Source organism: Octopus sinensis, linkage group LG15, assembly GCF_006345805.1.
Source record: "Octopus sinensis linkage group LG15, ASM634580v1, whole genome shotgun sequence".
Taxonomy (NCBI): domain Eukaryota; kingdom Metazoa; phylum Mollusca; class Cephalopoda; order Octopoda; family Octopodidae; genus Octopus; species Octopus sinensis.
The window spans coordinates 12,291,464-12,318,485 of NC_043011.1; the positions used below are offsets into that span (position 1 = coordinate 12,291,464).

The 27,022-nt window shown below is 37.0% G+C and overlaps 1 protein-coding gene and 1 long non-coding RNA gene across 11 annotated transcripts in view; one reads left to right on the forward strand and one right to left on the reverse strand.

The window, feature by feature from the left end:
- Nucleotides 1–27,022, reverse strand: part of LOC115219746 (cAMP-specific 3',5'-cyclic phosphodiesterase 4C) — a 734,075-nt gene that overhangs the window by 28,384 nt on the left and 678,669 nt on the right. The window lies entirely within an intron of this gene.
- On the forward strand, nucleotides 1,003–1,310 carry LOC118766205. Its single transcript, XR_005002112.1, has 2 exons — nucleotides 1,003–1,107; nucleotides 1,276–1,310. It is a non-coding gene; the product is annotated as an uncharacterized LOC118766205 (long non-coding RNA).

Below are 27,022 nucleotides of genomic sequence, written 5' to 3' on the forward strand. Positions count from 1 at the left end.
GAAGAAGAAGAAGAAGAAGAAGAAGAAGAAGAAGAAGAAGAAGAAGAAGAAAAAGCTATAAAACAAATGAAATCCAAACTAAAATTAGAACAGCAATGGACCATGATAAAACGATGGCAAGAAAAGCCCCTTCATGGCAAATACTGGACTAAACTAAAGGCAAAAGAAATAGACAGAGAAAAATCACAGCAATGGTTGAGAAGTTCTGGACTTAAAGCAGAGACAGAGGGATTATTAATTGCAGAACAAGACCAAAGCCTCCCCACCAGAAATTACCAAAAATATATAATGAAAAGGAACATAACAAGTAACTGCAGAATATGTGGAGATGGACAAGAAACAATATATCATATTATCTCTGGTTGCCCAGTCCTGGCTAAGAAGGAATATATTCACAGACACGACAGAGCTGGGACCTACATACACTGGAAGCTATGCCAACTCTATGGAATAACAACAGAAAAAAGATGGTTTAGGCACACATCAGAAAAGGTCACAGAAAGTGAGAAAGCAACCATACTCTGGGATATGCCAACACACACAAATAGAGAAATTAAGGCCAATAGGCCAGATAAAGTTGTCAGAGATCATAAAGAAAAAAATGCTTTCTAATTGATGTATCAATACCAGCAGATGACAATGGAGAAACTTTCAAAATACAAAGACCTGGAAATAGAGGTAACTCGAATGTGGAATCTAAAAACAGAAACAGTTCCTATCATAGTAGGCGCATTAAGTATGATAAAAAAAATATTCAGACAAATACATAGCAAAAACACCAGGACTTACAAATATATATAACATACAGAAAATTGCACTACTAGGCACTGCACACATCCTATGCAAAACACTTTCAATACAGTAACCATCAGAGCATCAAACCAAACCACAGCACATACCCAAGGCACACAGAGCTGCACTCAGTAGTGAAGTGAAAGCACGCTATAAAAATAAAACTACTGAATAATAATAATAATAATAATCATAATAATAGTGATGGTTTTAAATTTTGGTACAAGGCTTGCAATTTTGGGAGTGGGGCAAATCTATTACTTCGACCCCAGCCTTCAACTGATACTTATTTTATCAACCCTGAAAGGATGAAAAGTACAGTTGACCTCGGAATGTAGCAACGGGTGAAATACCTATTTCTTTACTGCCCACAAGGGGCTACACACAGAGGAGACAAACAAGGACAGGCAAACGGATTAAGTCGATTATATTGACCCCAGTGCGTAACTGGTACTTATTTAATCAACCCCGAAAGGATGAAAGGCAAAGTTGACCTCGGCGGAATTTGAACTCAGAACGTAGCGGCAGACGAAATACCACTAAGCATTTCACCCGGCACGCCAGCGTGCTAACATTTCTTCCAGCTTGCCGCCTTCAGGTGAAATACCACTAAGCATTTCATCCAGGTGCTAACGATCCTGCCAGCTTGCCGACTTGATAAGTAACAATAATAATAGTACCAGGCAGTGGCTTTCATGGCTTCTCATCTTAACTGATTGGAAGTGTCATCATGTACATTGTTTTGTCTTGGTATAAAAGATGGGCTACAGAAAACATTCCGCTCAATACCACAGATTTGTTTGTCAGTTGTTTGACCGTAACCAGTTGAGCATGTTCCTTAGTGGCTGATGATATGTGCATCACTAATCACGAGCAGAAGTAGTGATGGGGGGCATCATAGCCATGTGTTGAGAGGAATTCTTTGGGGTTTGAATAATTCATCTCTGGAAACATGGATGTTTTGTTCAGTATCCTTAAACAACCCTTATCCAGGGACCTTTTGAGTGGGATGGGCTACTCGACCTGAAGAAAATGCTAACTGGGCCCCACTGTTAATCTTGATATGTGATCACCATGTCATGCACATATGGTTGTGATGAATGTGCCTGGTGTGCCCTTATCAGACGGGTATACTGGGCTTCATATATTTTACACCAGTGTCACTTTGATCCTGAAAGGATGAAAGGTAAAGTCAACCTTGGTGGAATAATAATAATAATAATAATAATAATAATAATAATAATAATAATAATAATATGCCCTGATGCAATACCAGGCAGTGGCTCTCATGGCTTCTGATCTTAACTGATTGGAAGTGTTATCATGTACATTGTTTTGTCTTGGTATAAAAGATGGGCTACAGCAAATATTCTGCTCAATACCACAGATTTGCTTGTCAGTTGTTTGACCTTAACCAGTTGAGCATGTCCCTTAGTGGCTGACGATATGTGCATCTCTGATCACGAGCAGAAGTAGTGGGGGAGCATCATAGCCATGTGTTGAGAGGGATTCTTTGGGGTTTGAATAATTCACCTCTGGAAACATGGGTGGTTCTTTCAACATCCTTAAACAACCCTTATTCAGGGACCTTTTGAGCGGGATGGGCTACTCAACCTGAAGAAATTTCTAACTGGGCCCCACCTGCAAGGTCATGTGCTGTTTATCTTGATATGAGATCACCATGTCGCGCACATATGGTTGTGATGCATGTGCCTGGTGTACCCTTATCAGACGGGTAGTCATGATGTGTATATTGGGCTTCGTATATTTTACCCCAGTGTCACTTTGATGGCATGAACTGCTCTCTCACTCAATAATAATAATAATAATAATAATAATAATAATAATAACTTCTTTTATTGGCCACATGGAGAACAATATCAAAAGATAAGATAGAAAACAAGTGGGCCCTATATCGATCGATATAGGGCCCACAATATCAAAGGATACAACAAAAGATAGATAAATAGAAGTTAGAGAAGTAAATAATTAATGAATAGAATCTCTCTCTATATAAACGGCAGTTTGTCTGTGCGTGTTTCTGTGTGTCTGTTTGCTTGTACCCTCACCCTGACCACGGCTTTCAACCGATTCTGATGAAACTTGACACACACATAGCCCAATGTCATAATTCAAACTAACGCAGCGAAAATTTTGAAAAGTTCCCGCAGTTCTGAAAAAAATCGATAAATTCGACATGGGGTCGACAATCAGAAACACAAACCACAGATGGTCTAGGGGACGCAACTCGACCTTTTTAACTATCAAAAAAAATTTACCATCATTTTTTCCCCCATTTTTTTGCTATTTTTTGGCTATAACTCTCTAAAAATGCTTTATAGTTATTTCCCTTACAAACCCGAGCAATGCCGGGCGATACTGCTAGTACCTAATAGAAGGGTAGTCCACTTAGGGTAATCTGGGATAAATCTCATGCAAAACTCCCAGATTACTCTACCATTCTCAAAGCATGGGAAAAAATGCCCTCTTCCAGTTTCTTTCCTTCTGCTTAGAAAAGCATGGTCAGAGTAGATCCATTCAGTCTCACCAGCCTTGCCACTCTCGTCCACCTTTTGATAAACACTAGAAAGCAGCGCCTCTCTCTCCACTCTTGCCTTCCTCTTCGAATGATATGTAAAGAAATTGATGAGAGCTTGGCCAGATAGGAAAGTGCCTGTCATTAAATTTTTAGATAGATCCACTGCACAATCTCTTTTACTCCAGAGAAAGCTCTTCCTTCCTTCTCTGCTAAAGGAAGGTGGTATACTCTTTACTCTCTTTTACTCTTTTACTTGTTTCAGTCATTTGACTGTGGCCATGCTAGAGCACCACCTTTAGTCGAGCAAATCGACCCCAGGACTTATTCTTTGTAAGCCTAGTACTTATTTTATCGGTCTCTTTTGCCGAACCGCTAAGTTACAGGGATGTAAGCACACCAGCATTGGGTGTCAAGTGATGTTGGGGGACAAACGCAGACACACAATATATACACACGCATGCATACATATATATATATATATACATACGACGGGCTTCTTTCAGTTTCCATCTACCAAATCCACTCACAAGGCTTTGGTTGGCCTGAGGCTATAACAGAAGACACTTGCCCAGGGTGCCATGCACTGGGACTGAACCCGTAACCATGTAGTTCGTGTGCAAGCTACTTACCACACAGCCACTCCTACGCCTACACTTGGTAGACAGTTGGATTTGTCTTACATGAGACAGCAGCTGCTCAACATACAGACTCCAAATGATTGCATGCATGACGGTTTTGTCCACCTGCATGCATCATGGGCAGGTTTGGCTTGTCTCAAACAGGCAATGCACCCCCACCCACGTAGCTCAGCCATGCCAAAGACTTTTGAAAATTGTTCATGATCTTCAGCCAGAAAGTCCTCTGAAAGAGACCACTCAGACAGTTCTTGTTGATGCTTAGAGTCAATCCTAGGCCAGTGTCACTCATACCTATTTATTTACTACCCACAAGGGGCTAAACATAGAGGGGACAAACAAGGATAGACAAAGGGTTTAAGTCGATTACATCGATCCCAGTGTGTAACTGGTACTTATTTAATCGACCCCAAAAGGATGAAAGGCAAAGTCGCCCTTCGGCGGAATTTGACCTCAGAACGTAACGGCAGACAAAATACGGCTACGCATTTCACCCGGCATGCTAACGTTTCTGCCAGCTCAACTCATCCCCACTCTCTCTCTTTCGGAGAGGCACTGAGCAGCTATACGCACACATACACACACGGCAGTAACTCCCGCCTACCAAATTCAATCACAAAGCTCCGGTCGGCTTGGGGCTATAGTGGAAGACACCTACCCAAAGTGCCACGCAGCCTCTATAGAAATTTTGGATTGTCTTCCTGCTAACGCTTTTTTCCAGTTGTGACTTGGCACCAGCCACAGAATTGGTCTGTGGCACTCAGCAAGTTGTCCCTCAGGAATTCCCAGTTGCTCTCTATGTCACAAGCCTGTAGCTCCACCTCCCTTTCAAATTTCTCAAATAATGATTTCAAATTTGGCACAATTTTGGGGGATGGGGTAAGTTGATTACATTGACTCCGGTGCTCAAATGGTAATTCTTTTAGTGATCCTGGAAGGAAGAACAGTAAAGTTGAATTATGAAGTTAGAATGTAAAGACAAACGAAATGCTGCTAAGCATTTTGCCCAGCATGGTATCGATTTTGTCAGTTCACTACCTTAATAATAATAATAATAATAATAATAATAATAATAATAGTTTCAGATTTTGGTACAGGGTCGGTAAGTTTGGGGGGAGGGAGTAAGCTGATTACATCAGCCCTGGTGTTCAACTGGTACTTATTTTATCGACCCTAAAAGGATGAAAGACAGAGTCAATTTTGGTGGAATTTGAACTTAGAATGTAAGGATGACCAAATGCTGCTTTTTCCTGGCACAATTCTGTTAGCTCACTGCCTTATTATTATTATCATCATCATTATTATTATTATGATTATTATTATTATTATTATTATTATGATAATAATAATGAGAAGAAGAAGAAGAAGAAGAAGAAGAAGAAGAAGAATGGAAATAAATAAATAAATAATGGCAATAAAAAGCTAATAGTTTTTTTATATTTAAATTATATGAACAGAAATACATGATCTGATGGAAAACAGAGGTACTGGTTAGAGTTGTTTCTCAGTGCTTCTATCAAGATATGTAACTAAATGGCACATTTCTGGGAAACAGCACACTGCTCATAACAAACAACTTTAGTTTGTATTTGTTGTTGGTAGAGCAACGAAGTCTAACAGTTCATATTTAGTGTTCTAGGTGCACGGAATGAGGTGAAAATTAGACTTGACAGCATATTTAGAAAACAATAGATAAAAATAGATATCCAAGCAGTCCAACCCATGCTAGCATGGAAAGTGGACATTAAACGATGATGATGATGATGATGAATTAATCTCAGCTTACTCTCTTACATATTTTTCCAATAATGTCCTTAAAGAGTTGTTGAATATTATCAAGTTTTCAGTATAGTACAAATTCATTGTAAGCTTCTGCTGAAGCTTGTAATTTGAACCTAGTTCAAGTTGAAGGCTGGTTGTTATAGAAATATTAATATATAATAAGTCATCAAAGACTAAATATGAAGAAATAAATAGCCATGTAGGCTATGGATCAGACGACTGTGTCATGATTTTAGATTAACTAACTGTGGTCATGTTAGAGATTTACAGTGACATAAGATAAGGATTAAAGATTAGATAAGAGGTAACCAGACATGCACATAAGTAAGGTAATAACACAAATGTACATATGCACATGCACACATTATTATTATGATTATTATTATAAGGCTGCGAGCTGGCAGACACGTTAGCGTGCCGGGCGAAATGCTTAGCGGTATTTTGTCTGCCGTTATGTTCTGAGTTCAATTTCCGCCGAGGTCGACTTTGCCTTTCATCCTTTCAGGGTCGATAAATAAAGTACCAGTTACGCACTCGGGTCGATGTAATCGACTTAATCCCTTTGTCTGTTTTTGGTTATCCCCTCTTGTGAGCAAAAATGAATTATTATTATTATATGCTTGACTTTTGCTTTACATTTGCACAAGCTGGCTCCAAGTCTCACCCAGAGACCTCAAGAGAGACACACACACACACACACACACACACACATGAATCTCTGTTGATGTACCAGAAGCAATCAATGAAAGAACTCAATGCATATGTGTAGTGTATTCTTTGGTAGATTTCAACTGAAAGATTCCTAATTTCAATACTTCAGTTACAGGTTTAGAATCTTTAAAGCAGCTATTCTGAGCCTGCTTTCCCTTTGAAATATTTGCTATTTGAATATATTTTTGAAATACTATATGAATATAATGAAGAAAATGTTTATCTTAATGCTGCTTTTTAAAAAACAAACAAAAACTCCTTGTAGATGTCACGTGCAAAATCACCTGCTTCAAGCTCACGTTTTTCATGTCATTTCCAGCACTCGTGGGAATATTCCAAACAGCTTAAAGTGCATATAAGCAAGGTCACGAAAATAACTTACCTCTTGAAATTGCACTGATAAGTAGTATTATAAAGTAATATTTTATAGTAATATTTTTAAACAATGGTTATGTGCATATGTGAGTGTGTGTGTGAGTGTGTGTGTGTGTGTGCATTTTGCATGCACCTGTTTATATGCATATAAACCAACACACATAAACACACATGTACTCATATATGCTTATACACACACACACACACACACACACACACAACACACACACACACACACATACAAGAGTTACAGAAGGGAGTATGGGAAATTTGGACTACATATGTTTCAGAGTGAGTGGAACCTCAGAAGTGGTAAAATCTTCAGGCCAAGGATATCTTGATTAGATTAAAGGCTACATTGTTGTAAGGAGGTGCATGTTGATGCAAAGATTCAATCAGAATATGTGGAGGGTACAGTATGTGAGGGGTATATAAATGAGGCGGAGAAGTAAGTAATAGAAGAAAGGAAGAAAGGAGAGAAAAATAAATAAATAAAATAAAATAAAATAAAATATAGGGAAGTGAGAGAAAGGAGGAACTTGGACGGGTCGGAGGTAGATAATATAGGAGGTTTAGCTTAATCACAGAATTCAATAGTGGGATTGGCATTTGAAGGGAAGAGAAATTGGAGGGGAGACAAAAAAGACAAAAAATCTGCAACCTTCCGTTTCATTAAACCACTATTGTTTCTGAAAGTTGTTTTTTTATATCCACTACAGATTGTTTGAAGCTAACTTTCTTCCTACAACTCGATCCCTGGATTTTACATTTACACACACACATACACAAATCTCTGTTGATGTACCAGAAGCAATGAATGAAAGAACTCAATGCATATGTGTAGTGTATTCTTTGGTAGATTTCAACTGAAAGATTCCTAATTTCAATACTTCAGTTACAGGTTTACAATCTTTCAGCAGATATTCTGAGCCTGCTTTCCCTTTGAAATATTTGCTATTTGAATATATTTTTGAAATACTATATGAATATAATGAAGAAAATGTTTATCTTAATGCTGCTTTTTTTAAAAAAAACAAACAAAAACTCCTTGTAGATGTCACGTGCAAAATCACCTGCTTCAAGCTCACGTTTTTCATATCATTTCTAGCTCTTGTGGGAATTTCCAAACAGCTTAAAGTTCATATAACCAAGGTCACGAAAATAACTTACCCCATGAAATTGCACTGATAAGTAGTATTGGATTTTACCACTTCTGAGGTTCCACTTACTCTGAAACATATGTAGTCCAAATTTCCCATACTCCCTTCTGTAACTCTTGTATGTGTGTGTGTGTATAAGCATATATGAGTACATGTGTGTATATGTGTGTTGGTTTATATGCATATAAACAGGTGCATGCAAAATGCATACACACACTCACATATGCACATAACCATTGTTTAAAAATATTACTATAAAATATGTATTTTTTTACTACCCACAAGGGGCTAAACACAGAGTGGACAAACAAGGGATTGAGTCGATTACATCGTCCCCAGTGCGTAACTGGTACTTAATTTATCAACCCTGAAAGGATGAAAGGCAAAGTAGACCTTGGTGGAATTTGAACTCAGAACGTAGCGGTAGACGAAATACTGCTGAGCATTTCGCCCGGCATGCTAACGGTTCTGCCAGCTCGCCTTTATAATACTACTTATCAGTGCAATTTCAAGAGGTAAGTTATTTTCGTGACCTTGCTTATATGAACTTTAAGCTGCTTGGAATATTCCCACGACAGCTAGAAATGACATGAAAAACGTGAGCTCGAAGCAGGTGATGTTGCACGTGACATTTACAAGGAGTTTTTGTGAGGAGGGTACAGTATGTGAGGCGTATATAAATGAGGGGAGAAGTAAGTAATAGAAGAAAGGAAGAAAGAAGAGAAAAATAAATAAATAAAATAAATAAAATAAAATAAAATATAGGGCAATGGAAAAAAAAGGAGGAACTTGGACGAGTCGGAGGTAGATAATATAGTAGTTTTAGCTTAATCACAGAATTCAATAGTGGGATTGGCATTTGAAGGGAAGAGAAATTGGAGGGGAGATAAAAAAGAAAAAAAAATCTGCAACCTTCTGTCTCAATAAACCACTATTGTTTCTGAAAGTTGTTTTTTTTTATATCCACTACAGATTGTTTGAAGCTAACTTTCTCCCTACACCTCGATCCCTGGATTTTACATTTACACACACACCCACTAAGAGGTTAAAGTTGATAATTATTAAAAATAATGATGAAATAATAAGGGAAAAACCTCCTAAATTATTTCTAAAAGATCAAGTAATTTGGATACTCTTTTACTCTTTTACTTGTTTCAGTCATTTGACTGTGGCCATGCTGGAGCACCGCCTTTAGTCGAGCAAATCAACCCCGGGACTTATTCTTTGTAAGCCCAGTACTTATTCTATCGGTCTCTTTTGCCGAACCACTAAGTGACGGGGACGTAAACACACCAGCATCGGTTGTCAAGCAATGCTAGGGGGACAAACGCAAACACACACACACACATATACATATATATATATACACATATATGACAGGTTTCTTTCAGTTTCCGTCTACCAAATCCACTCACAAGGCATTGGTCAGCCCGGGGCTATAGCAGAAGACACTTGCCCAAGATGCCACGCAGTGGGACTGAACCCGGAACCATGTGGTTGATTAGCAAGCTACTTACCACACAGCCACTCCTGCGCCTATTGGATGTTAATAATTTGTTTTGGGATTATTAGAGAGGAATTTAAAAAATGAAGGGAAAATTCAGAATGAAGAATTAATAAAAAAGAGAGATCATAAGGATAGAATTCATGTAAGAGAATGAAGGTATAAGGTTGTTGAATTATGATAATCAAATGAAGAAAAAATATCTACTATCACTTTATCAGTTATATTTATTTAATATATATCAAAACTAATATTTGTCTCTGAGCCAGGATGAAATTCAAGGAAACTGGTATTTAGATAAGAGACACTTGGCCTCATGCATACAAGCTACTACAATTCTGTTCTTTTGTTCAAATTGTCACTGCCTTTAGTCAAACTTCTATGTATAAATATACATATATTTGTGTGTAAGTGAGTGAGTGTGTATGTGTGTGAGCGAGTCAGTGTGTATGTGTATTCATGTGAGCATGTGTGTGTGTGGTGAATGTAATAACATGAATATATATTTACTTTTTACATTTTTTCTAGATGAGATTGTGTGTATGTGTGTATATGTATGTATGTATATATATATATATATATATGTATATATATATATATATTTATATATTTATGCATGCATGCAAGCATATATATATATTTCTTTACTACCCACAAGGGGCTAAACACAGAGGGGACAAACAAGGACAGACAAGGAGATTCAACCCCAGTGCGTAACTGGTACTTAATTTATGCACTGGGGGCGATGTAATCGACTTCATCTCCTGGTCTGTCCTTGTTTGTCCCCGCTGTGTTTAGCCCCTTGTGGGTAGTAAAGAAATATATATATATATGCTTGCATGCATGTATAAATATATATATATATACACAATCCCATTAAGGGAAAGTGTATGGTTTTGATTGATCAGATGTTCGATGATAGATGATGCACAATTAGTTGTTATGTATGAATGTTCTCTCACAGTTTTAAGCCAGAATTATTTTCCACATGACTAAAATATATATTTTTAAATGGAGCTGACAAAATGATTAAGTAAATTTATACACATGATATTGCAAACTCTCACTGCACTAGTTTTTTTTATATCTTTAAATCTTTTACTAGTTTCAGTCACTGGACTGTGGCCATGCTAGGAAGCCACCTGATGGGTTTCATCAAACAAATCAACATCAGTACATAATTTTTAAAGTAGTGTACTTATTCCATCAATCTCTTTTGCTGAATCACTCAGTCACAGGGATATAGAGAAACCTCTTTACTCTTTTACTCTTTTACTTGTTTCAGTCATTTGACTGTGGCCATACTGGAGCACCGCCTTTAGTCGAGCAAATCGACCCCAGGACTTATTCTTTGTAAGCCTAGTACTTATTCTCTCAGTCTCTTTTGATGAACTGCTAAGTTACGGGGATGTAAACACACCAGCATTGGTTGTCAAGCAATGTTGGGGGGGACAAACACACACACACACACACACACACACACACACACACACACACATATATATATATATATACGACGGGCTTCTTTCAGTTTCCGTCTACCAAATCCACTCACAAGGCTTTTGGTTGGTCCGAGGCTATAGTAGAAGACACTTGCCCAAGGTGCCACACAGTGAGACTGAACCCAGAACCACGTGGTTTGTAAGTAAGCTACTTACCTCACAGCCAGTCCTACGCCGTTAGTGTATAATGTTTGTTTTTTTGTTCTTTTAAGATTCCTAATCCAAAAATAATGGGTTTTTTTTTGTTCTTTTAAGATTCCTAATCCTAAAATTCTGATATTCCATGTCACCACACAAAATCTTATATAGACCTTTATTCTAATCAAAATGTTAAAAAATATTTTCAGATGCAATTACCAATGTCTACACATGGAATTCATGTTCAAAAATATTTTCTCTGACTTCAGCTAATCATAAGAACATCGATAGCATTTTTAAACTGATTATTGCAGGTTAAGAAGTTAAATACTTCTTACCTTCAACTATAGACAAAAATAAAATAGTCAAAAATAGCATTGTATAGTACTATTACCAATATATACTTTAATTTAACAAATTATGCAAGAATTTCAAGATATATTAGTAACTAACATGTATATAGGCACAGGAGTGGCTATATAGGTGCAGGAGTGGCTGTGTGGTAAGTAGCTTGCTAACCAACCACATGGTCTCGGGTTCAGTCCCACTGCGTTGCATCCTGGGCAAGTGTCTTCTGCTATAGCCTCAGGCCGACCAAAGCCTTGTGAGTGGATATGGTAGACGGAAACTGAAAGATGCCTGTCGTATATATGTATATATATATATGTATGTGTGTGTATATGTTTGTGTGTCTGTGTTTGTCCCTCAGCATCGCTTGACAACCGATGCTGGTGTGTTTACGTCCCCGTCACTTAGCAGTTCGGCAAAAGAGACCGATAGAATAAGTACTGGGCTTATAAAGAATAAGTCCCGGGGTCGATTTGCTCAACTAAAGGCGGTGCTCCAGCATGGCCGCAGTCAAATGACTGAAACAAGTAAAAGAGTAAAAGAGTAAAAGAGTATATTATGCCAAAAAAAAATATGCTTACAGTTGAGGTAGAATTTATCCTCGATCATTTCCACATACAAAATACCATCGCGTAAGTATACCATACTGCTGCTTAGAAGTGAAGTGTTTCAGAAAGCTTTGAGAAAGGCTTTAACAAAACTTTAATTAAAACAATTCCATAAATTTCCTGGCTGGAGCCAAAACCGATGGTTGTATTCTGATGAATTTTATGTAAGAAAATAAAGTTGTGTCTGGCTTTGAAGAAAAAACTTTTAGGAATGTATTATTGATTGAGAAGGGTGGTCAAACACGTGATGTAGATGTTTTGGCTTGAGAAAATGTACACCCCTCCCATCAACTATTCACTGTTTTCCATAACAATTGACAGCAGTAGCAGCAACATTAGTGATTCGCACGACAACATATTCCTTTATTACTCATTGTGACATAAAGGTTTTTACGGCTATTGTTTGGATACAAGTGGAACGACACGCTTTATTAGTGAGATGTAAATATATACATCTTTTACCTTGACTTATATTGATACACACATACATGCATACACACACTATATATATGAATATATATGACTGAATGACTAAATGGTTATGAAATTTGTTTTGCATCTATAAGATCCCTGGGTTTTATTCAAGTGTATAGCATTTTCAATAAGTGCTATTATCATCATCATCAATTTAGGTATACGAAAACTAATATATACATATATACGCACCATCCAAGCATGATCGTTGCCAGAGCAGCCAACTGGCTTCCGTACCCGTGGCATGTAAAAGGGCACCATTCGAGCGTGATCGTTACCAACGTCGCTTCACTGGCACTTGTAAAAAGATTCGAGCGAGGTCGTTGCCAGAGCTGCCTGACTGGCCTCCGTGCCAGTGGCACGTAAAAAGTACCCACTACACTCTCGGGGTGGTTGGCGTTAGGAAGGGCATCCAGCAGTAGAAACTCTGCCAGATGAAGACTGGAGCCTGGTGCAGCCATCTGGTTCACCAGCTCTCAGTCATTCGTCCAACCCATGCTAGCATGGAAAGCGGACGTTAAACGATGATGATGATGATGATGATACACCTACAGGGTGTTTTGGCTATATTTGATGATTTTTTTATGTCTCCTTTCTTCAGGTTCACCTTGATGTATGGGTTGAGCAAAAGCTTGCTGACATGGTGGGCCGGAAGCAGTCTGAATAAGGGTTTCAAATTTTGGTACAATGCCAGCAATTTCGTAGGAGAGGGTAAGTTGATTACATCAATCTCAGTACTCAACTGGTACTTATTTTATTGACCCCAAAGGGATGAAAGGCAAAGTCAACCCTGACAGCATTTGAACTATAAGTCAGAAGAAATGCAATTAGGCATTTTGTCTGGTATGATAATGATTCTGCCAGCTTTACCACCTTAAACTAACGAGCATTACTAACCAAGTAATAATTACTGTGGGGATACCTGCTTGTTTCTGTTAATGAAGAAGGGAAAAGTGGAATGAGCCACAATATAATTGTCTTTGTCACAGATGTAACAAGTAGGATCACTAGCGTTTCCCTGAGCAAAAGTTTGCTGACATGGACAGCTGGAAGCCAGCTGAATATTGGCTTCAAATTTTGGCACAAGGCCAGCAATTTCGTGGCAGAGGGTAACTTAGAAGACACAGTACAAATATTCTAAATGTGACTTATTGCAGCATTATTTTAATTGACTTTTAGTTTCACAAATGATAATTCTTGATACCAAACCCTTAGTATCTAGATAATTTGATAAAAAAAAAAAATATTAGGAAAGATTCGATATAAACAGGAAATAACAACCTGGTCAACTAACTTTTATTAATGGATTTATATTATGAGGAAATGACAATTAGAAGTAACCCCGCCTTTTCCACAAATCCTTTAATCTTCTATATAACATGGCAAACAGTTCAATTGACAGTTCAAGTCAATTGTTGGAACACGTTTTTTGTCACATGTCATTATAGGTCAGTTACATTTTTGTGGGAAAATAGGAAATAAAGTTGACTCGAAATGCTAAAGACACGTGAAATATCGACACGTTTCCTTAGTAGCACGCTGTAGACATGTGATTCAACAGGATTTAATACATTATTGCGGCAGACTCTATTAGAGGAGTTGCACAATATCATTTATAAAATATAGCTGAAATTTCTGGAAAGAGTGAGTAAAGCAAGAATTTCAGGTGAAGAGTTAGTTATTCTTATTTAATATATGATGGGTGGTAAAAGGGTGGGTGGTAAAGAGCTTTGTTTATTATTATAGAGAATATCTAGGAATAGTTTCATTAAAATTTATAAATTGCAATTCTTTAAAGATAGCGAAAATGATACACTCATATTTGCTTTTTTGAATTATAACATTACTTTCAAGTGAATTAATAATTATTGTACACTATTTGTAGGTTCAAACACAAGCTATTTACGTCTAGACCTGACTTTCATTTCTTCTTTTAATATTATGTTAAATACATTTAACTAATGATGATTTTATTAAAGCCAAAATGTATGATGGAAATTTACCAAAGATTATACTCTTTACTCTTTTACTTGTTTCAGTCATTTGACTGTGGCCATGCTGGAGCACCGCCTTTAATCGAGCAACTCGATCCCAGGACTTATTCTTTGTAAGCCCAGTACTTATTCTATCGGTCTTTTTTGCCGAACTGCTAAGTGACAGGGACATAAACACACCAGCATCGGTTGTCAAGCGATGTTGGAGGGGACAAACACAGACACACAAACATATATGCACACATATATATATATATACATATATACGATGGGCTTCTTTCAGTTTCCATCTACCAAATCCACTCACAAGGCTTTGGTCGGCCTGAGGCTATAGTAGAAGACACTTGCCCAAGGTGCCACGCAGTGGGACTGAACCCGGAACCATGTGGTTGGTAAACAAGCCACTCCTGCGCCTTATATCAATAAATCTGATAAGTTTTCATTTTTTTTTACTCTCAGTTATTTTTAATGTGCTTATGGGGCACTGAGTGAATTTCTAAATGATTGTTTTACTTGCTAGACATAGCAACCAAATCTGTTTGAAATCATAATTACTGTCTTAAAAAAAATAAGTACACATCAGATAATGCAGACTTAAAATATTGTCTGAAACACAGATGAGGGAGTTACACTTGGAAAACCTTTGATAACAGGTCTGCTGAGATTAAGCAAAAATAATAACTAAAGATGTTGTTGTATTTAGAAATGGTCATTTTACCAGTTTAGCCAATAAAAACACACGCACTATATATTTGGTGTTACTTTGCTTTATCATTATTTATTTTTTACATAAATCTTAATCTTATTACAGTTAGTAAGGAGAGACACAAATAAGAAAAAAGAAAGCAAAGGACCACTGATGCGGTCACAGGAGTGTGACGAAAGAACTCTGGCCGAAATAAGATTAAGATTAATGTAAAAAATAAATAACGCTGAAGCAAAGTAACACCAAATATATAGTGCGTGTGTTTTTATTGGCTAAACTGGGAAAATGACCATTCCTAAATACAACAATAGTTGTTTCAACACACGATTTCACATCAAAAATCTTGCAAAACAAATATATAAACATAATATACATACATATATATGTATATATATACATATAAATATATATATATACAGTTGTACAATATACTGGAGCCTTATCTCCATTAAAATTCTCTTATATATATATATATAAGAGTGTGACCTCATCAGTGACCACTGATGAGGTCACAGAAATGTGACGAAAGAACTCTGGCCAAAATAAGATTAAGATTAATGTAAAAAATAAATAAAAGCAAATTAACACCAAATATATAGTGTGTGTGTTTTTATTGTCTAAACTGGGAAAATGACCATTCCGAAATACAACATCTATTTCAACACACGATTTCACATAAAAAATCTTGCAAAATGAATATATAAACGTAATAACTAAAGAGCATTTAATTAAATCTCCAGTATATAGATTTGCTAAGGTGGCGAGCTGGCAGTAACGTTAGCACGCCAGCCGAAATGCGTAGCCGTATTTCGTCAGTCGATACGTTCCGAGTTCAAATTCCGCCGAGGTCGACTTTGCCTTTCATCCTTTCGGGGTCGATTAATTAAGTACCAGTTACGCACTGGGATCGATGTAATCGACTTGATCCCTTTGTCTGTCCTTGTTTGTCCCCTCTGCGTTTAGCCCCTTGTGGGTAGTAAAGAAATATATAGATTTGCTGAGTAGGGGTAGGGACATCCCCAACAGAAGTCTCAGACCTTCTGACAGAACTGAGTAGATCTTAATAGCATGTCTCTTGCCCAGCATGTGACAGCATGTGACAGTGGTGTCTCTGCTATTATATTCTTGTATTACTGTGCAGGTAAAAATGATGCAAGGTGTCCTGTATCCTACATCGGAATTTTCACTTTGTCTTTGCTTTTGCACCTCTTTCATCCTATCCACCTTGTCATCCTGTCCTCTTGCGGTGAGCTGGCAGAAACGTTAGCGCGCCGGGTGAGATGCTCAGCGGTATTTCATCTGCCGCTACGTTCTGAGTTCGAATTCTGCCGAGGTCGACTTTGCCTTTCATCCTTTCGGGGTCGATTAAATAAGTACCAGTTATGCACTGGGGTCGATATAATCGACTTAATCCGTTTGTCCGTCCTTGTTTGTCCTCTCTGTGTTTAGCCCCCTGTGGGTAGTAAAGAAATAAGTATGTGTCCTCTTGCCATGCCAATCCCTGGGAAATTTTAGTGGAGTATTTAATCCTCCTGCCACCATCGTCATGCACTTTGCACATTCTATGGACCTTCCGATACATCAAATAGCCTGAACTTTGTGTACTTTACTTGCAACATAAACCTTAGCATTTTTTAACTATACACACCTATTCTGTGTATAGTCTGCAGACAATATATACCAGCGAGTGGAATTTTGCTGTTTCCTGCCAACTTGTGCAATCACCTTGGCAGACATACTATTATTGTTGTTGTTGCTGCGAACGTGACAAACTGACAGAATTGTTACCATGTTAAATACAAAATGCTCAGCAGAATTTCTTCTGGTTTTATGTTCTGATTTCAAATTCAACATCTTTTTGGGGTTGATAAAATATGAGCAAATTGAGCACTGGGAGGAATCTAACTGACTAGACCCCTCCCCACAAATTCAAGGCCTTTTGCCTATAGTAGAAAGGATTATTATTATTATCATTATTATTATTATTATTATAACTATAATTATTATTATTATCATTATTATTATTATTATTATAACTATAATTATTATTATTATTATCATTATTATTATTATTATTATTATTATTATTATTACTATAATTATTATTATTATTACTATAATTATTATTATTATTATTATTATTATTAATATTATTATTATTAATATTATTATTATTATTATTATTATTATTATTATTATTATTACTTTAATAATAATTATTATTATTATTATTATTATTATTACTATAATTATTATTATTATTATTATTACTATAATTATTATTATTATTATTATTACTATAATTATTATTATTATTATTATTATTATTATTATTATTATTATTATTATCATTATTATTATTATTATTATTAAGGCAGCGAGCTAGCAGAATCGTTAGCACACCAGGCAAAAGGTTTAGCAAGCATTTTGCCTGCCGCTATGTTCTGAATTCAAATTCCGTCGAGGTGGACTTTGCTGTTCATCCTTTTGGGGTCAATTAAATAAATACCAGTTATCCACTGGGCTCAATGTAATCGACTTAATCCCCTCTCCCAAGCTGCCCTTGTGGGAAAAATTTGAAATCATCATCATTATTATTATTATTACTACTTTTTTTTTTCTTCTTTCAAATTTGCTTCCATTTCTTGCCGAGTGTCTTCCCAACTCCTAGGGCAAAGAAACTCATAGTATACATTGGTAGGCCATTAAACCAAACTCAATAGTTCATTCATTTTTTAATTTTTTTTATTTTAGTTAAATTAAAATACATGAGCAGCAACAGTTCTCACATCGACAATGCTCTTCTCAATACGTGTGATGTACCAGTTAAGACAATCTTTTGCACTTCTTGCAGGGATGGTAAGCCAGGGATCATTCTCATATAATTTTCAGTTCCCTTCTTGATCATTCCTAGTGCTCCTACGATCACTGGTATTGTAACCACCTTGAGATGCCACATTTTCTCAATTTCAATGAGTAGGTCTTTATATTTTCTGAGCTTTATATTTCTTATATTTCTGAGCTTTTTCTGAGCTTTATATTTTCTTTCGCTGAGATATTATGATCACAGGGGATGCTCATGTCGATCAATAAGCAAACTTTATTGTTTTGGTCTTTCACAACAATATCTGGTTTATTGGCCTTGATGGTTCGGTCTGTATGTACTGGAAAGTCCCACAGAATGGTTACATTTTCTCCTTCAGTTACAGCCTCAGGGTGGTGATTATACCACTTGTCGGCAGTTTTGATATTGTAATGCCGACTTATTAGCCAGTGTAGATATTGGCCAACTCTGTCATGTCTTAATTTATACTCCACTGGTACTAAGACTTTACATCCAGAGATTAGGTGGTCCACTGTTTCAATCATGTCGTTACAGAATCGGCATTTTGGGTCTGCTCCATTTTTCATCACATTGGCCTGGTAGTTCCGTGTTAATAGGCTTTGATCTTGAGCAGCCAGGATGAAACCTTCACTCTCTGCTCTTAGCCCTGAGCTCCGTAGCCACTGATGGGTTTGCTTCTGGTCAACATCAGCTTGTTTGCTGCGGGCCACATATTTGCCGTGCAGGGGTTTCTCCTCCCACGTATCAGCCAATTGCTCATGCGCTTTTTTCGTTGCCATTATTTTTACCTTCTTTGCAACAATAGTTGCCGTACTTCCCTCGGGTTGTTCAGTTTGGGTATCCTGCACGAGATCAATAGCAAATTTTTTGCTTTCCTTTATGATAGAATGAAGCTTCTTTCGTCTCTCGTGATTTTCCACGAGCTTTAGCATCCAGTCATTCGTTATTTCGAGATATTTGGCCAGTCCAATTGTGGTTGTTTTGTAAGCTAGTTCAAACTGGATCAGGCCTCGACCTCCTTGGGCTCTGGGAAGGTAAAGGCGATCTACGTCTGCCTTTGGGTGGTGCATCCTATTACAACTCAGCAGCTTGCATATTTTCCTATCTATATTCTTTACTTCACTCATATTCCAGTTCAACACATTGTAGCTATAAGTAACAACTGGAACTGCTAAGGAATTTATAGCTAACACCTTGTTACGTGCATTTAGTTCAGATTTCAGGACTGCACGAACTCTCCTATAACATTCCTTCCTGATCTTCTCTTTCATGCTTGCATGCTGAATACCAGAGCCTTCATTTATCCCTAAATATTTGTATGTTTGTTCTTGCTCAAGCTCTCTTATGACTGTGTCAACATCTAACACGACTGAATTTGTGGTCTTCACTTTCCCTTTCTGGGAAGTGGCCTTGGCACACTTCTCAAGTCCAAACTCCATCCCGATGTCATCGCTGAATGCTTTCACAGTGCGCAATAGGCCTTCAAGTTCATTATTGTCTTTACCATTGAGTTTTAAGTCATCCATATAAAATAGATGGCTTATTTTTTTATTGGCAATTTTATACCCATACCCTGTTCTGTTTAATTCACTTGTAAGGGGTATTAGGGCTATGCAGAATATTAAAGGTGAAAGTGAGTCACCTTGAAAAATTCCACAGTCGATGTTTATATTTTCTGAGGCAAGTACTCCATTAGAGTGGTATAATTGGAGATTCGTATTCCACAATGACATATTGTGCTTCAGGAAGTTTGAAATCACAGGGGAAATTTTGAAGATGTCCAGCGATCTCAAGATCCATGGATGCGGTATACTGTCGAAGGCCTTTTTATAGTCAATCCATGCGGAGCTGAGATTTCTGCGCTTGTTGTGACAGTTCTCAAGGATCATACGATTAATTAGCAGTTGTTATTATTATTATTATTATTATTATTATTATTATTATTATTATTATTATTATTTTTTTTAATTATTTTATTTATCTAGTTTCAGCTCACAAGCTGTGGCCATGCTGGGGCACCGCCATTTATAATATTATTATTATTATTATTATTAAGGTGGCAAGCTGGCAGAATCATTAGCATGCTAGGGGAAATACTTAGCAGTATTTTGCCCATTGTTATGTTCTGTGTTCGAATTCCACCAAGGTCGATTTTACCTTTCATCCTTTTGGGGTATTTAGAATAAGTACCAGTTAACTACTGGAGTTGATGTAATTGACTATCTCCCTCCCCAAATTTCAGGCCTTGTGCCTATACTAGAAAGAATTATTATTATTATCATTGATAAGGCAATAAGCTGGCAGAACTGTTAATGCACTGGACAAAATATTGGTAAGCATTTTGTTCACCATTATGTTCTGAGTTCAAATTCTGGCAAGGTTGACTTTACCTTTCAAGGTTGACTTTGCCTTTCAAGGTCGGCTTAGCCTTTCAAGGTCGACTTTGTCTTTTAAGGTTGACTTTGCCTTTCATGGTTGACTTTGTCTTTAACCCTTTCATTACCAACCCGGCTGAAACCGGCTCTGGCTCTGTAGTACAAATGTCTTGTTTTCATAAGTTTTGAATTAAAATCTTCCACCAAACCTAAGTCACAATTTATGTTCTTAACACTAGCTTAATGATAACTAAGTTATTTTACTAAATTCTTTGTTATATTTAAAGTAATTGAAAGAAACACAGAACATCTCAAAATAAATACAGTAATGAAAGGGTTAAAGATTAGCTTCTCCTTTCATGGTCGACCTTTGCTTTTCAAGGTCAGCTTTGTCTTTACAGAGTTGATAAAATAAGCACCATTTGAGTTCTAGGGTTCGTTTAATCACTACCTCCTCCCTCAAAATTGCTGCCCTTTTAAACTATTAAAATCCACCTGGTTTATGTTTAGAGTATTGTGACTTGTCCTTTGAAATATACAGTGTATGTGTGTATGTATATAGACAGAAGATATCGTCATCATCATCATCATCATTTAACATTCACGTCTATGCTGGCATGGGATGGATGGTTTGACATGGAACTGGCTAGCAGGGAACTGTCCAGACTCTAGTTGTCTGTTGAAGCATGGTTTCTACAGCTGGATGCCCTTCCTAATGCCAACCACTTAGCAGAGTGTGCTAGGTGCTACAATATAGACATGTACACATATATGCAGTATATATATATGTATATATATATATATATATATATATATATATATATATATATATCCCTCAGGCCATGACAGAGGAATTCAAAATAAGATGCCAGTGAGAACTACTATATGCTACTGACCTTGCTTTTATTGCAGAATCTATAGCAGAACTGAGAAGAATTTCCAAGTATGGAAGCAAAACCTGGAATCAAAGGGCCTTAAATTTAACCAAGAAAAGACAAAAGTTGTTAGCAAGAAAGCAGATAAGACTCTCTTACCACCAGGGAAATGGCTCTGCTCAATATGTAGAAAATGAATTGGAAATAATTCCATTCACTGCACCCAGTGTAAGCTATGGACACAAAAGAGATGTAGTGGAATCACAGGTTGACTAACAGATAAAATTGCCTTCATATGTGGCAGATGCACAGGGACAATAAGCACTAAGGACACCTGGGAATTAGACTCTCTCAAATGCCCAGGAGGCTCTCTTGATAGTTGTGGACAGTTGCTGATACCTAGGCGACCGAATTAGCAATAGTGGAGGATGTTCTGAAAGTATTGTTTCAAGAATAAGAATGAGATGGAAAAAGTTCAGAGAACTTTTACCTCACAGTAGTGAGACCTGGGCTCTGAATGCAGACGGCATGCATAGACTAGAGAAGAATGAAGGTAGTATGCTCCACTGGATACTCTTTTACCTGTTTCAGTCATTTGACTGCGGCCATGCTGGAGCACCGCCTTTAGTCAGGCAAATAGACCCCAGAACTTATTCTTTGTAAGCCCAGTACTTATTCTATCGGTCTCTTTTGCTGAACCACTAAGTGACAGGGACATAAACACGCTAGCATCGGTTCTCAAGCAATGCTAGAGGAACAAACACAGACACACAAACATATACACACACATACATATATATATATACATATACACGACAGGCTTCTTTCAGTTTCCGTCTACCAAATCCACTCACAAAGCTTTGGTCGGCCTAAGGCTATAGCAGAAGACACTTGCCCAAGATGCCACGCAGTGGGACTGAACCCGGAACCAGGTGGTTGGTTAGCAAGCTACTTACCACACAGCCACTCCTGCACCTATGTGCAACATCAGTGTATATGTATCACAAAGTGAAAAATGTGTTGAGAGAAAAGTTGGGCTTATGAGGAATCAGATGTGAGAAAAACAGCACCATGATGCAATTCACTCTGCCAGAAGTTTGGAAACAACATGCTGTACTGCTTAGCATTCACACCAAAAGCTCCAATGTGAACATTTCAGAGTGTTTGGGTGTCAATCTAAGAGAGTGATAAAAATCAAACATCAGATGCAGCATGCAAGAAAGAAGACTATGTTGGTTTGAACATGTGATGCATATGAATGAAGACAGTTTTATAAAGAAGTGTCAATCCTTAAGAGTGGATGGCTCTTATGGAAGAGGGAGACCCAGAAAGACTTCCTACTCGTGCACCTTGGCAATACCCTACCATTTATATCCTGACTGTATTTTGAAGGGGTTGCAGTCTGGGGAATTAAGTGGCCAGATGTTATGGGTGATGTTGTTGCAGAAATTGTTTGGCAGCCATGACTGGGTTCTCCTGATTGTATGGCATGGTGCAGAATCCTGTTGCCACCATTTACTGACTTATATATATGTATATATATATGTGTGTGTGTGTGTGTGTGTGTGTGTATGTATGTATATATACGTATATATATATTTATGCATGTATATGAATGTATATGTATGTATATGTTAGTATACACATATATGTATCTATATATATATATATATATGTATATATATATATATATGTTTATGTAGATATATATTTATGTATGTATATATATGTGTGTGTATATATATGTATATTTATGCATATATATGTATATATGTGTAAAAAGTGAAAAAGTAAAAGAGTCAAAAGGAAGAGTAAGAATGGTTAGGCAACTTTTTAATGGTCACTATAAATGTTTTGATACATACAGATCCATGTATATACAGGATTTAAATTTAAATTTAAATTAGATTATGCAATGATTTACCTGTATAAGAAGATCTATTTGTATCTTCTCAGGTGATATTGAATTGTTGTCTCTTTAAGTAAAACTCGATTTCCATGCCACAACATATATATATTTATGTGCATGTATTTTTGTTTGTGTTTGTTCCTTCCCCCCACGATCACTTAGAAACTGATGTTGGTGTGCTTACATCCCCATAACTTAGTGGTTCGGCAGAAGATATTGATAGAATAAGCGCCAGGCTTACAAAGAATATGTCCAGGGGTCGATTTTTTCAACTAAAAGGTGGTGCCCCAGCATGGCCACACTCAAATGACTGAAATAAGCAAAAGAGTAATATATATATATATGTATCACCATCATCATCCTTACCATCGTTTAACGTCCGCTTTCCATGCTAGCATGGGTTGGACGAATGACTGAGGGCTGGTGAACCAGATGGTTGCACCAGGCTTCAATCTTGATCTGGCAGAGTTTCTACAGCTGGATGCCCTTCCTAATACCAACTACTCCGAGAGTGTAGTGGGTGCTTTTATGTGCCACTGGCATGGGGCCAGTCAGGCAGCACTGGCAATGACCTCGCTCGAATCTTTTACACATGCCACCGGCACTGGTGCCAGTAAGGCGATGCTGGTAACGATCACGCTCGAATGGTGTCTTCTATGTGCCACCGGCATGGAGGCCAGATAGCCACTCTGGCAATGATCACGCTCGGATGGTGCTCTTAATACTCTACTAGCACAGGGCTCGAGTGCCAGTAATGCGACGCTGGTAACGATCATGCCTGAATGGTGCCTTTTAGGTGCTACTGGCATGGAAGCCGGTTAGCCGCTCTGTCAATGATTAAATGATTACACTCGTATGGTGCTCTTTGCATCCCGCTAGCACGGATGCCAGTCATCGAATTTGAATTTGAATTTTGATTTTTGATTTCACTTGCCTCAACTATATATATATATATACACTTGCATCACCATCATCATCATCATTGTTGGCATGGGTTAGACGAGATATCCACAATTATGGTGTCTAAAATGATATTTTTGCATGAAAAAATTAACTCAATATCCTTATCCAATGTTTTAGTATTACAATTAAGCATTTCACAATAATACTTAAATTACAGAATGATTTAGATTATATATAAGTATTGCTTTGTTTAAAAGATACTGTATACTTCTGTAGATTAAATTATTACTTTTTCAATATGGGTCTTTTTGCTTATGTTGAATTATCTTTGTAACGCACTAAAGTATAATTCTGATAATATCCAATATTAAAGTGACTTACTATTATTCTGATGTCATCTATTCAATTCTGATTAATATCAGATGTGATAGTTGCTGCATAGATAACAAGTTTTTCTAGACAGTTGCTTTTCATTGAACGCTAATTGATTCAGTCTATCGCAACTGTTTAGAAAAATTTTTGTGAATGGCAATTTTTGTGAATAGCAATTGTACCTAGGGGTGTTAATGTCATTTGTTTTCTGGCAATTTGAATTATAGGTGTAATTTGATTATTATAGGATGATTGTATATAAACAAAGTTTGCTAGTGTTGAATAGCTTCTTTTGAGTAAATTTCTATTGAAATGCACCATTACAAGATGGAAAGATGTATTTCCAGTATGTGTATTTGACATTGCTAAAATGTGGTGGCTTAAACCCCATGAATTTTTACTAAGCTAAATATTTGTCGTATTTAATGGTTTCTTCATTATTATCTAGATTTACTGCTAGCACAGATTTTCTAAATTCCCATTGCGTTACAGGATTTGGGATCTTTTCGGTTTGAACGGCAGTTTTTTGTAGCGGTGTCATATGAAATTGTCACCCATAATTATTACCCTAGTATCGATCTATTGCATTTCAATCTGTTTTAGGGTTTGGGTTAGTTAGGGTTAGGGTGGGGGAAGGGTATCTTTTTTTCTTCACAAATGTAAATAAACCCAATCTGTTTCTTAAATGAGGGACTTATTCATATGGCACAGAATGTTGTTTACCTCAATGGACGTCAGTGATTGGTTGAAATTGCAGAAATTGAAGAAAGAAACAACAAATATCTTACAAACTATAGAATTTTCTCAATAAAGCCAAGAGAAAAAGATGTTTTATAAACACATTCTACCAGTATACAAAGTTTAACATTTTTTAGTTACCTAGAAATTATGTTAAAAACTGCCGTTCAAACCGAAAAGATCCCAGATTTGTTACTTGTATAGAATTGCTATTTTTAGTGAATCACTCCTAATTAAGAAGAACCCATTCTGCACTTTGAACATAACAGCTAAATAATGAAATAGCTATCTAATAGACATTTCCATCTGAAAACATGCACATATCAACACAAGCATTTTAATAAATACTGAATGTCACATTCATAAGACCTAGTTAAATGAATATGCTGGAAGGCTTTTATTTCTATAAGTTAAATAGAAAACATAAAGAGAACTGAAAGCCAATTTCAGAACCAGAAAATGTCTTCCAGCTCTGACCTTTCAAAATGGTCATCTTCAAAATGAAGAACATACGATTCAAAGCCAGGCAGTATCTGGCAAATACTATAAAGAATATTCTGGAATCAAACAACTTATTTGTGAAGGTAGACAGAACAAGAACCCCACCATGAAATGAATATATAATAAATCTACTGGAAAACAGTAATACTACTACTAATATAGGCGCAGGCATGGCTGTGTGGTAAGTGGCTTGCTTACCAACCACATGATTCTGGGTTCAGTCCCACTGTGTGGCACCTTAGGCAAGTGTCTTCTACTATAGCCACGGAAACTGAAAGAAGCCCGTCGTATATATGTATATGCATGTATGCGTGTGTGTGTTTGTGTGTCTGTGTGTTGTCCCTCCCCCCCAACATCGCTTGACAACTGATGCTGGTGTGTTTACATCCTTGTAACTTAGCTGTTCGCCAAAAGAGACCGATAGAATAAGTACTAGGCTTACAAAGATTAAGTCCTTGGGTCAATTTACTCGACTAAAGGCGGTGCTCCAGCATGACCGCAGTCAAATGACTGAAACAAGTAAAAGAATAAATAATAATAATTATAAAACAACACTAATAATACATTAAATTCTATAAAAATCATAATTTTGAGTTTTAACATAAGAAGATATTCCTGCCTTGAAGCAACTTTATCTTGCTATCAAGATCCATAAACACAACCAGGCTGAAAAAATCTATCTAAACAGAACTAGGATAAATTATAATAAATAAAAGACAAAAGTAGCAAATAATATCTGGAAATATCCCTGTACATTTTTGGAATAACAGTAATTTCGTATAATTGGTTATTGCCCTTCTGTAACTAAGTTTTCACTTTTAAAAACTCTATATTCTTGCTTAATATTGCAGATAATGACATACAAATCATCATCATCATCATCGTTTAGTATCCGCTTTCCATGCTAGCATGGGTTGGACGGTTCAACTGGGGTCTGGGAAGCCAGAAGGCTGCACCAGGCCCAGTCTGATCTGGTAATGTTTCTATGGCTGGATGCCCTTCCTAACACCAACCACTCCGTGAGTGTAGTGGGTGCTTTTTACATGCCACTGGCACAGGTGCCAGGCGAGGCTGGCAATGGCCACGATCGGATGGTGCTTTTTACGTGCCAAATAATTATGCATACTTAAATATTCCGTTAGTCCTTTACTAATAGGATATAAATCAAAGACCTAATACAGAACTTTCTTTGCAAGCTTATGAGCTTGCAATCATAGAAATTTCAAACTTAATTGG